Below are 13,111 nucleotides of genomic sequence, written 5' to 3'. Positions count from 1 at the left end.
GTTTCAAGTGGCATGATTACGCTTGAATTGCAAGCGATCTGTCAAGCGTTGTTTTTTTTTTCCTTTGGGCCTATCTAGCGAGTTTTGCATGCCTTCTGAGTTGAGAAGACAAAATCTCATAGCCTTTTCTCGCATTATGATATACATCTTCCTGATGATACCTTGTCCTTATGGGTCAACCCATGTCACCTTGAAGTTGACCTCAGTAATCCACATTTGGGGCATCTCTGGATCGATTGAACCCAAAAATTCACTGATGAGAACAAGAGACTCTTGCACAAGCCATCCTTCAGCCATGCTACCCTCAAGGTGAGGCCTTTGACAAATGAACCTCTTTGAAGTCTTCATGAATCTCTAAAAGAAGAACATCCACCTACTATGGACTACCCCAGCAATTGCAACTTTATCGACCACATGCACAAGTAGATGCATTTGAATGGTAAGAATGGTTGTTTGAAAGTACTTCTCCGCCATACACAATGCTTCCATAGCATTTAAGCGAGTTGCATCTATGTTTTCTTTTGTTATCTCTTTTGAACTGATCCAACATACCAAATCACTAATTTTATCATTTTTTCTTCTAATCGTTAGGAAGAGGATGGGTCTAGGAGGGCCTCGTTATTTGCCATGAGATTATGGAGGTGATTAACATTTTGACAAATAGATGCATGCCATGTGTGCAAGAATGGTGGGTGTGTAAGAGAGGTGTAAGAGTGGTCAAAGGATGCACTTTTCTCCCTAAAAAGGGGATGGACAATTTTATGATTTTTGATGTTCCATAACTCCTACATTTGATCTCTAATTTGAGCGGAGATTATAGCTCTTTCCATATATATGTTACATGCTATACTTTTGCCCGCTAGATTTTTAATTTCATTTTGGGGGAAAATTTTGAATTCAAATAAACTAGCCGTTTTGCCTATTTGAATTCAACAGTTGTCCTTTGATTGCTTACTTAATATGAAAGGTTTGACTCCCTTAAACTGCCAAATAAAGAGGCCCTCCTAGACTCCATTCTCTTCCTAATGTGTCACTTGTTAGACGTTACTTTATAGAAAATGGTAAGATAAACTGTCAAAATTTATGCCAATCATGGAACTTAAGACCTCTAAGATTGTCATCGTAGTAAAATCCGTTTTCAAATATAACATGCACCCAGTGGGAGTCTTGAATGAAGATATAACCTTCTTCACTTGTTGCTCTTTCGTACGACTCAAAACCCATAAACCTTTTGGTATAGCAAACTTTCCATTGAGTTTAAGTCGAGGCCACATCTCAAGCATTCGACCCATAGCCTGTAGGTCATCTTTTTGGGATTTGCTCTCCCATTTTCCAATGATGGTCTTTCATAGCCACATTCTTAAAAATGTACATTGGGTCAAGTAGATGATTAATGAGGAGGTCAATCCAATATAGGACTTCATGAAAAATAGGAAGTCTTTTCATGCCGAGTGGCTTGGAATCTCCCCTCTCTAGCCACATGTTTTTCCAATCGCTCGCTTTCAGTGGATGCATGTCGTCTTTGCATATGTTTGGTCCACGTAGCTCATGTCCTTGGCAAAAATCTATCATGCTCCTCGTAAACTGTCTTTCTCAAATAATCAAAGCGGCGGAAGCCAAGTTGAGGCTCACGTTTTGGACATGCATGATTTCTCGAGTAACTCAAGTCTAAAAAAATAAAAAATTTGAGTAAAAGCTTTGGCACGGCCAGGAATAGCATGTACATGTGAGGGTTTCAAAGAAACTTACCTGCACACTTGCCGAAGCCTAGCCAATCGTGCATGGTCCACATGAGAATTCCTTGCACATGGGCATTATGTCACTCGACTGGTTGGCTCATGTTAGCCACATCGATCTCTATCCACAATATCTAGAGCTCTTTTATAAATGGTGCCAGATAGGACCTTCTTTTGATAGATATCCATGGTGGAAGATTATAATTAACCAATCAAATAGGCCACTTGCTCCATGAAAAACTCTATAATTCAAATGAGTTTACTCCATCCATTGTCAGACCAAAATACATACAATGAGACTTATCCTTAAATGTCAATCTTTCCTATATGTGCTTCCATGCACAAGAGTCAGTAGGCACACGCATCACATCATTTGTGGATCTAGTATCTGTATGCCATGTCATCAAAGCAACTATAGACTTGCACCTGAACATGCTCTTTATTCTTGGAATGATAGGAAAGTGTCAAAGGATCTTTGCAGGGATACATGTTTGATTCACAATTGGGACACTATTCCAAATTTGCATACTCATTTCAAAAGAGTATACAATCATTAGGACATGCATGTATTTTGTGGTAATCCAAGCCCAAGTTAGTAAAAAGCTTTTTAGCGGGCTCCTTTCGGCAAGATTTGCTTGTTGAGAAACCTGTCAATACATCAGTAATTGACCACAATGATCACATTATTGAGCTTTGAATTGGGTTTATGCATGCCTATGATACAATATATTTACGTGAAATTCTCTCTGATACTCGTGTCAGACCAGCCATAAACATACTTCAAGATAAGCATTACCAAATCCATATAGAGAACTGATATTTTTGCACCATTGTAAAGTGACATACGTGCAAGATTTGCATCATCTCACCCTCTTTATTGTTGCTATCATGCCGCCAATATGGACGAGATGACTGAGGTTGATTTGTAGTGCTGCTTTGAATGTTGTTGCCACCTTGGTTTTCAAGATGGGGTCCATGTCAAAGAAGAATTTAACATCTTGTCCATCTCAACTTGGAATGTGGAAGTGATTATTGATGGGGTAGACTCCATTGATGCATGTTCATTTGATAATTGCCTTCTCTGTGAAATTGGAGCAATATCTACTTGCAAGGGTTGATCTATTGCCTCCAGACCATGAGATCAATAACGCAAATCTTGTGGTTTCTCTATAGAAAAGAGACCGTTATTGCGTATGTGTTGATCATAGATTTTCTATTTTTGAAAGATTTGATGCTTGTATCATGCACAAGGACATGCCATCCTATTGTCTATACTTTATGTACCAATGATGCAACAAATTAACAAATCACTCTTGTTATAAGTACACACCCATGTCTACATGACAATGCATGTGCGTAGATCAAGTGCAAACCCTTATCTAGTACATGTGGATTACTCAAATGAACCGATCTAATACAAACCAATCAATAGACTGCCATTTCTAAAGATCATTTGCCTTTTTGAAATCTGTTTTCATTTTTGAAATATATTTGCATTATTGAATTCCATTTGAGTTATTTTACTTCGTTTGTCAAAGTCCATTTGCATCTTTGAAGTACACAAACCATTTTTGAAGTTCGTTTGTATTTTTTCTACCATTTTCCACCACTAGCTCTAACTACCTCTCATTCTCTAGCCATGCCCAATCTCCAGGCACCTTGTTCTAGAGGTGCCACAAAGATCACGACCATTGGGTAAGAATCCCGTCTTTATTGGTCAATGCCTATATTTGAGGGTTCAATGTAATGGAAATGGCCTATGAACTTTGAGAATAGAGAAATTAGGAGAATTAAGAGAGCATTTTTGTGAGACTACTTTGAGAACATAGAGGGTGAACTTAATTGACGGTAGCAACATAACCATAGTACTTAATTAACTTGGCATGAACAATACTTTTGCAATAGAGAGAGTTTAGAGAACTTGATAACAATTGAGGAACAGATTTATGCGGAGACGGTCCCCCCTCCAATAGTATTTTGTATTATATATTCTCCCATCAAGAGAGACTTGGTACATTACAATCTTTTTTGTTCCTTGTGAACTAGGTGATGCAATGAATATGGAAAGCTTCATGCATCAAAAGCACAATATAGACTTTTTAAAAATAATTTATTATTCCCAGCCTCAGTCCCAAGGCCTCAAACACCTTCAAAGGTGGAGAGAGCTAGAGGGGAATGAGGGTAGGGAAGAGGAAGAAGAAACGTTCATAGGAGAAATAAATAGTTCCTCACTTATCATCACTCTTATTGCTAGCATACATAATAGCATAGTAATGAAGATGGAAGGCTTAAGCATTGAAGCATGGCTCTTGGTTGGATTTGCACTCCATATCCAAGAGTGTTGGTGTAATGTCTCGAGAGGCAAAGTAGCATGGAAGGACAAATATCTACTATCTTGGAGAAGGCGATGGAGCTCTTGCACTTTGCACTTCACACAATGAGAGAGAGAGAGAGAGAGAGAGAGAGAGAGAGAGAGAGAGAGAGAGAGAGAGAGAGAGAGAGGGACTATATATCCCCCAATCTAGCCCCCTCCTTGCTTTGTTCGAACCCCTCTTCTAGCACTATCTGGCACTTGATGGGACCTCCTCAAGCCTGGCCAATCACATGTTTAGTGCATAAAAAGCAACAAGGGTAGCCTTGGGACAAGTGTCCTCCTTTCCCTTTTGAGAGAGAGGACTTGATAAATGCATAGCTATCATTGGACCCCTTGGGAAGCTAACCAATAGGCTTTGGGCACACCATGAGGGCACCATGACGAGGATCTTGACAAGTGTCCTATTTTCCTTCTTGGTACCAAGCTTGTCTTGTGTGAGGGTTTGTGTGTCCTCACTCTAGCCCCTAGAATGAGGGCTCGCCACCCCTTGAGTAGGGATCATGTTGACTTTGTGGAACAGCTTACTCACTCAAGCACCTTAGTCAGGGAGAACCTCAAGCACCTTAGGCAGCGAGCAAGACAAGCACCTCAAGTACCTTAGTCAGAAAGCATGACAAGCACCTCAAGCACCTTTAGTCAGCAAACATGAGAAGCACCTCAAGAACCTTAGTCAGCAATCACAACAAGCACCTCAATCTTGGGCCGGGTTCCCACCTCAAGCATAGCCCTAGCTTACCTAAGATTAAAGGACTTTTAACAATAACCTTTGGTGGTCTTCAAGGAATCTAACCCTAAGGTCTTTAATCTCCATTGGCCATCCTTGCTCTTTGACAAACCATCTCTCATTTGGACCCCTTTACCATTGGCCCCTTGTTGAGATAGATCTGTAAGCACATGTCTATATTTTAACCCTTGTTCCCATTTTTCCTCCCACATTAAATGATCAATTTAATATGAGAAAATCATTTGGGTTGGTTAATATTAGATTTTATGACATTACCTCTTTCTTGAAATCATAGTGGTCCCTGACTATGAGTTAGAAGAGATAAATCCTTAGTCATTAGTCAATGTTTCTTAGCGGGTAGAGGATCCCTTTTTAACCTACCACATCATTCCAAGATGGAAGACTAATCCATTTGGTGCTTGAGAGATGTATCTGCCGCAAGCATGTCTACTCTTTAGTCCATTTCATTCTCCCAGTAGAGTGACAAATTCTACTTGGGAGAGATGTCGTCATCGCAAAGATGATTCTAAGCATGATTCTACTTGGTGTTTGAGAGACGTCGTCATCACAAACATGATTCTAAGCATGATTCTAAGCATGCATACTACTTGAATTTTTGCACAATAAAAAGAGAATTAGTCTTATAAGACAAAAACATTGGTCATTTAAAAGAAATTTGTACATTTTCTTACTCTAATGAAAGCATTGACAAGGTTCATACCATCCTTAAACTATATTCCTTGCATCCATCTAGCATCTTCAAAAGGATAATTTTTTAAAATACCCTCAAAAAATCTTACCATGTCGTAGTACCTTGTCTTCATGCCGAAGGATAGCTTCCAGTTGTAGCACCTCTTCTTTGTCTTTGATTTTGAGAGGGTCTTCAATAATTGGCTCACTTGGTGGCTCTCCTTTGTACGGCTTAAGTAGGCTCACATGAAAATCATCGTGTATGATCCAATGGTTGGGCATCTTGGATTGATAATCCATCTCATTGATTGGTTTGAATATTTGAAAAGGACCATAGTATCTTTTTGCTAGTTTAGCATAACACTTTTGATGCCTTGTAGGATTTTTTCTCGTCGTTTTCCTCAATCAAGCCTTGGGAAACTTAAGTAAGACCCAATCATTTTCTTTGAGCATTAAGGCCCTTCTATGCTTGTCAGCAACAGCTTTTTTCCTTTGTTGAGAGATGGATATAACTTACTTAATATTTTGAAAAGATTCTTGTAGGTCACAGCTATACTCATCGTGACAGCGAAGATCTTCCCATGTACTTTAAGTAGCAAGGGACTTTTAGGTCTTCCCTCTATGATTTCAGAAGGTTCTTTTTTTGTAGACGTATGGACAGTATTTTTGTACGCATACTCTACAAGAGGTAAGTACTTTTCCCATTGTGAGCATTGATCTACTTCTATAACATAGGTCTTTAGTAGATCAAGAATTATAAGATTGGCTATCTCACTTTGGCCATCCGTTTGTCAGTGAGCCAAAGAGAAATTTAATCTTGTACCTAGATTTTCAAAGAGACCTTTCCAAAAATTACTGGTCATTCTAGGATCTCTATCTGACACAATGGATGTTGGCAATCCATGGTGTTTGAAAATCTGGGATATGAAGAGAGTTGCCATTTGGTGTGCCTTAATTGTCTTTCTAACAGGAATGAAGTGTACTTGCTTGCTAAACCTATCAACTATTGTCCATAATCCCATATTCCCATCGATAGACTTGGGTAATCCAAAGATAAAATCCATGAATAAACTCTCCCATGGTGAATTAGGGAATGGCAATGGCTGGAGTAATCCAGGCTGCTTCCCTTTATCATACTTAGTCTTTTGGAATACCACACATTTCGAAACATACTCTTGTATGTCCACTGTCATGGTAGGCCAATAGAAGTATGTCTTTACTCCTTAAAGAGTAGGTTGAATGTCTTTATGCCCCACATAGGGAGCAGCATGGGATTCACACATGACTTTCTCACAAAGGGAGTGTGTAACATATAGCCTATTGCCATGGAGAAGATAACCATCCTGCAATATGAATTGTTCCTCTTTATTTTCCAAAGAAAGGGCTGACATTGTCTTTAAATCAAGGTCAATAGAATAATCATCTATCATAGAAGATAAATAATTGTGAGTTTCTATAGACACCACATTAACTTTTGGTCATCGTGAAAGTGCATCAACCACTTGATTGTGCTTACCAGCAATGTGAGCAATATGAGAATAAAATTGAGAAATAAAAGTTTCCCACCTCGTTTTTTTTATCACAAAGCAATCACCAACAAGCATCACATTGGACCTCAAATGGCTTTGAGAGATCCGGAAGCATAAGTACTGGTTGGGAGGTAAGCTTCTCTTTGAGCTTGTCAAAAGCATTTTGCTCCTTAGCAGTCCATAAGTACTAACATTCTTTTTGTTAAGACATGTAATGGTCCTGCTATTTGAGAGAATTTTTCTATGAAGCGTCTATAATATGCACACATACCAATAAAGCTTCTTAGCTCATGTCGATTCCTTGGATTATGCCATGCTTTATTACCTCCAACTTTGATGGATTCATGCAAATACCATCTTGAGAGATAATATGACCTAAGTATTGAATCTCTTGAAGGAAAAATTAGCTCTTCTTTTGCTTGATAAAAAGCTTGTTCTCCCTCAAACCTTGAAAAATCACCTCTAGATATTGCTTGTGTTCCTCCAAGGTCTTGGAGTAGATGATGATATCATCGAAGAGAACTCCAATGAATTTGCGGTAGGGTCTAAATATTTTCCCTATTAAATGATCAGTTGAACATGGCTAGTGCATTAGTCAAGCCAAAAGTCATGACTGGATATCCATACCAAATGTTGTACAAAACGTTGTATGAGGAAGTGGGAGTTCCCGTGGTGCTCTAGCGATGGCGTAACTCCATGGAAGCTGGCGATTGGCACATACTAGAGGATGTACAATTTTATAGGGGGTGGATGTCATGCCACTTTGAGGGCACGGGGTGAAATATGCAAATCTGCATATTTATTCAAGGTTTTGCCAACTTATGAATAATATTAACAATTGTTATGTCAACAAGTGTCAGAGATGTATGCTTTATGTGGGTTTCTAGGACAAGATGGGCTTAGATAGGGCTAGACAGGGTGGCAAGTGAATAATTTTTGAAGTGCTAGTTTTTGGTCAAGATATGTAGAGCTTGAAGTGCTAAAGGGAAAGATCCAGACGGCTCGTTAAATGAAGATATAGTGTGCAAGATAAAGGAGTTCAAAGTCAGAGGTGATTGCAGATCTGAGACGGAGGCCAAGTGATGCCAGGTGGTCTGAGCCAGTTTGGAGCTATGGGTGTGTAGTGCTTGATTTATGGAGCGTGTCAGTCTTTTTAGATTGTCCATCAGGGTTACGGATACCAAGTTATTGCCAGATGAAGTTTTTTCGGGGGCCAGGTTTCTGTCCACGAGACCACATGGGGAGTCATGCTATCTGGCTGTTTTTTGGGCTACAAAAGAGTTCAAAAAGGTGCTATGCAGAGTATGGAGCCAACAAGAATTGACTGCTGGTGAAAGGGAGCCTAGAGCAGAAAGTTGTAGAAGTCGGAAGGTTGGGTACGGCTGCTCGAGGTTGGTTGCATATGAAAGTTCATGTTTTTGCGGCCTCGATTCGGGGTCTCGAAGAATCTTGAAATGCGGTGAGGGCCGCTTTTCAAATTTTGCTCCACCTCTCTCTTCGTATGCAATTGATGCATGAAAATCACAAAAAAAATATATGTATTTATTTTGTACATAGCTATGGTTTTGACCATTTGGATCTCGAAATATGGAGAGGTAGGAACAAACCCTATGAAAAGAAAAAAAAATCTCTGGTTGTTGATTCTACCTGACGGCGGTCACTACCTGATGCTCGCTACAGGTGAAGAGTAAAAGTAAATAGTGAAAGGGAGGAGAATCTTATGCATTATTGAGTTGGAGTCAACAAAATATTATCAAATTCAAGAATAATTCACTTGTGGATACAAGGCTTGCACATGAAGTCAAGAGGGGACCACTTGAAAGACTTTTAGAAGGAAAATACGAACATATGTTTTTGTGAGATTTTTCTCTATTTTTTTACTTCTAAATAGGAAACCTTTTTTAACTGAAAGATGTAGGACTTGAGCTCATCTTTCGACCCCTATTTTTTTAATTATTTTTGGAGCTAGAGTTTGGGAGGTATGGCCAAAATGCTGAGCCTCTCTGTCCACTTGGAAAGATGTCATAGTTATCCAGCTACACCCACCAATTTCTTATAGGTCTCTCTCCATAATTGTTGTATTTTCTCTTATTTTGTCAAGATTATCTCAGATATTATAAGGAAGCTCTTGGACTCAAGCTATGGAAGGTGGCATGGAGACACAGCTCGCCATGATGAAGGTGATGAAGAGAAAATTGTTCAATAAGCAAAGCACAAGGAGTCAACAATATATTATCAAATTCAAGCATAATTCACTTGTGGACACAAGGCTTGCACATGAAGTCAAGAGGGAACCACTCGGAAGACTTTTGGAAGGGAAAATACAAACACATATTTTTGTGGGATTTTCTCTATTTTTTTCATTCCAAATTGGAGAAGTTTTCAACAGCAAAGTTGTAGGTGTTGAGCTCATCTTTTGGCCCCTATTTTTTTTGTAATTTTTGGAGTTATGATTTGGGAGGTATGGCCAAAATGGCGGAGCCTATCTATCCATTTGGGAAGAAGTCATGGCTATCCAACTACACACACCAATTTCTTATAGGTTTCTCTCCATTATTGTTGTATTTTCTCTTATTTTGTCAAGATTATCTCAAATATTATAAGGAATCTCTTGGACTCAAGCTATGGAAGGTGGCATGGAGACAAAGCTCGCCATGATGAAGGCGATTAGGAGGAAATTGGTCAATAAGTTGGGCACACGGAGCTCTCTCATTGGGGGAATGCCTCTAACTGAGGTAACTCTATAATAACTCCTCTTGCTCATAATCTCTTCCCTAATCACTCTATTGGCCTATAAAAGGAGGCCTTCTCTTTTGTAAACTGGGGACACACTACACACACACACACACACACACACACACACACACACACACACACTACCCCATATGCGCACTACACTACATACCCACACACCTACACATACACACTATTGTGTTGCATACTAGTAGCATGAACCCTAATCACATAATCACAACACCATCACCATCACCATACAAAAAATGAGTACCATATCTCTACACACTTGTAATGAGGTATTGAAGGCACAATTTCAAGAAGAAGGATGATGGCTACACTCATGATATTCCTCGCCATCAACTATAATCCCTCCATTATGCTTCATACGGTCTTGTCCCCTTCTCATCTTCTTTCCCTATGCTACCTTAGGTTGTATTCATATTTTGCAAGCAATCAACACACTCCATCTTGGTGCCATACCTTGTGTTGTTTGGGATATACTTCATTGTGAACATGGTTTATGCTTGTTCTTTCCATTTTTCTTATGTTAAGGTGTACGGATTCGCCACCATACACACTCTCTCTCCCTCTCATATTCCTTTCATCTTGCTACTTGCATCTTAAGGTGTGCGGATTTGCCACCTCTAGTATGAGAAGTGAGCATACATGCATGTCTTCCTTACCTCATTATCTTCCTTACTACATGCACAAGTAGCAAGCCCATTCTCATTCACTCACCATTCTTTTTATCTTGTTTTCTGACCACCCCATCCCACACTTGGGTGTGGATCTTGTAATTGTTTTCCATGGCATGTTCAATTGTGTATATGTATGCGTCCTAGCTGCATCACTTGGTAGGTGGCACCCCTATTATGTACCTCCCATGATGAGGCCATCGTGCAAAGCAAAAATTATACATTCTATGAGAGAAATTACTAACTTAGTTAAAAATGACATAGGAACTAGGTTGCAAACAAAGAATTGGAAGCTTGACAGGAGCTGAATTCAAGTCAAGTGGGAAAATGGATAGAAATTCAATCCAAGGATAAGTACTCTATCCAGGGCTTAACAAGTCTATATGAACCTTAGATCTAGTCGTATTCTAGCAAATCAAGGCATACTTGGAGAGACCGCTAGTAGTGTATCCACCGAAGAGAGTGTGAATCAAGGTGATCAATTGGGCACTATCTTTGAAGAAGTCCCAGACATTTATTCCGACTCGATATACAAAATGTCTTCCTATTTGAATCAGTCAAGAGCCAGAATTACAGTGTGATATAAGCACATACTCACGTTTTATAAGGCTAATGTCCATGGAGCTCAGGTTTACTTGGATCCTAATGAGGAGTATGCCATTCGCATTGATGATCATGACATAGAGTTTGAAGAGAAAATCAGGGCAAACAAACAAGGAAATGTGTATATGGATAAAAATAGAACTGAGTATGTAAAAGTTTAAAGTCCTGATGTGATAGAAAAATGGGGGTTCGAAGTGAATACAATAATTTCTGATATGGTAGGAAAAGAAGGTCCACCGACTCTAGAATTCAAGGGATACAATCAAGTTGATCTAAAAACTTTGAAACGGCTTAGCACTGATAATCCTAGGATTGTAGTCTATAGTTGGGAGGATAGGAACATCAAGGCTCTTTTATGGACCTCTCATGCCAAGCCAGGGCAGTTAACTCCCATGAAGATCATCTATATCTTCAAGATCAATGAGGGTTCAATAGATCTACCATCTTACCTATTTAGGGATTTTTATAACAATAACTTTGTTATGATGAGTCCTGAGGAGGTAGAACATACCAGATACCAAGGGTACTAGATAAGAGATTGGATATTGGGGCAAGGACCTAATTCTATTCCAAGAGAAGAACTCCGTGAGAGGTCTTTTGGGAGCAATGTTAAAAAACCCAAACCTATCTCATCACAAAGAAAATCAAATGACATTAGAGCCAGTATAGGGCTACATCAGCCCCACTATTTCTAATAGTTTGGTTTGAAGGACTCGAGACAGGACCAACTGCCAGAAGAGTTGGATTCGAGCCAAACTGAGGATGAACAAAATGATGAATAATATGCAAAAAGCTCCTTTTAGAGGACTTGGGCAAGGGATGCCTCAATAGGGACAACCAATTAGGCGGAAAAAATGGACAAACCATGAGATCAATAAGTGCTATTACCGACCAAAGTACGAGGGAAATGTTCAATATGTGCTTGTAAGACCACAAGGACAACTCGTGTACAAATACCAGCCTAATATGGCCCCAACACAAAGACCACCGATGGGTTTGGAAATACCACAAGCAGTGTTGGGTCAACAACCTCCATTCCTTGAACATAATGTAGTTCCTGTAAAGCAGAAGGAGTCATAGATGAACAAGCACTAGTGCCCATTACACCTTATGTTGAGCCTAGTCCATCTACAATAATGATAGAAGGAGAGTGGTATAATTCACATCCACCTTCAATGAAAGAACCTGTGACTTATGCTACACCAGAGCTTACAGCGATGTACTTTGTAGCTAATCAAGGTGTTAGACTTCCAATGGTAAGACCCATGATTAAGCCAAACATTGGAACCTGCCATAATTGTGGTGCAGATGATCATTGGAAATTTGAATACCTAGAACCTAATAAGAACATTAATCCAGTTGAAGTTTTTTGTATACAATTCTGTAAAAAAGGAGGAAACTTTCTTGAAGATTGTCCAAAAAATCCATTAAAGGAAAAACAGGTGAATGTGATGCCTAGCAGCTCTTTGGAAAGTGAACCTATTGTTCCAATCAAGGTGATCACTAGATCCCAAGCTAAGAAAAAGAAACATAACTCCTCTGATGAATCAGAGAATACTAAAAATTCCTCTCAAAAGACCAAGAAAAGAAGACATCAAAGATATGAGATGAGGAAACATAAAAAAAGGAAGAACTTGAGGAAAAAGATAAAAATCTATTCCAAGAAAAAGTGAAAGAAACTGGGAGTGAAATCAAAGAAACCACAATAAAATCTAGAGGATCATTTTTGCTAGACAAAATTTTGCCAATCAATGCAGCCTTGGAAGCTTTCCAAGCGGGACTTAAAGTAAGCAAAAATATGGAAAAACCATCCTTCTCTAGAAATAGAAGCAACTAATCTTGAAGCTTATCAAAATTTGGTAAGAATTACTCAAGAAATGTTGGAAAAACAAAAACCCAAGCTTGAGAGTATAGCAAACCCGAGGAGCTTGTGGCAGAAACCAATCAAGAGAAATCCAAAGTGGTGGTACAACCCCACCTTGAAACTAAAGAGCAAAACTCATAGTGCATGATAGTGAAGATGC

The 13,111-nt window shown here is 39.2% G+C and overlaps 1 long non-coding RNA gene across 1 annotated transcript in view; it reads right to left on the bottom strand.

Moving 5' to 3' along the window:
• LOC147419552 (uncharacterized) overlaps nt 1-13,111 on the bottom strand; it is a 108,483-nt gene that overhangs the window by 30,596 nt on the left and 64,776 nt on the right. The gene's annotated exons all lie outside the window — the stretch shown is intronic.

Source organism: Adiantum capillus-veneris, chromosome 29, assembly GCF_014529385.1.
Source record: "Adiantum capillus-veneris isolate H3 chromosome 29, ASM1452938v2, whole genome shotgun sequence".
Classification (NCBI taxonomy): Eukaryota; Viridiplantae; Streptophyta; class Polypodiopsida; order Polypodiales; family Pteridaceae; genus Adiantum; species Adiantum capillus-veneris.
This window is presented reverse-complemented; position numbering and strand designations above follow the sequence as displayed.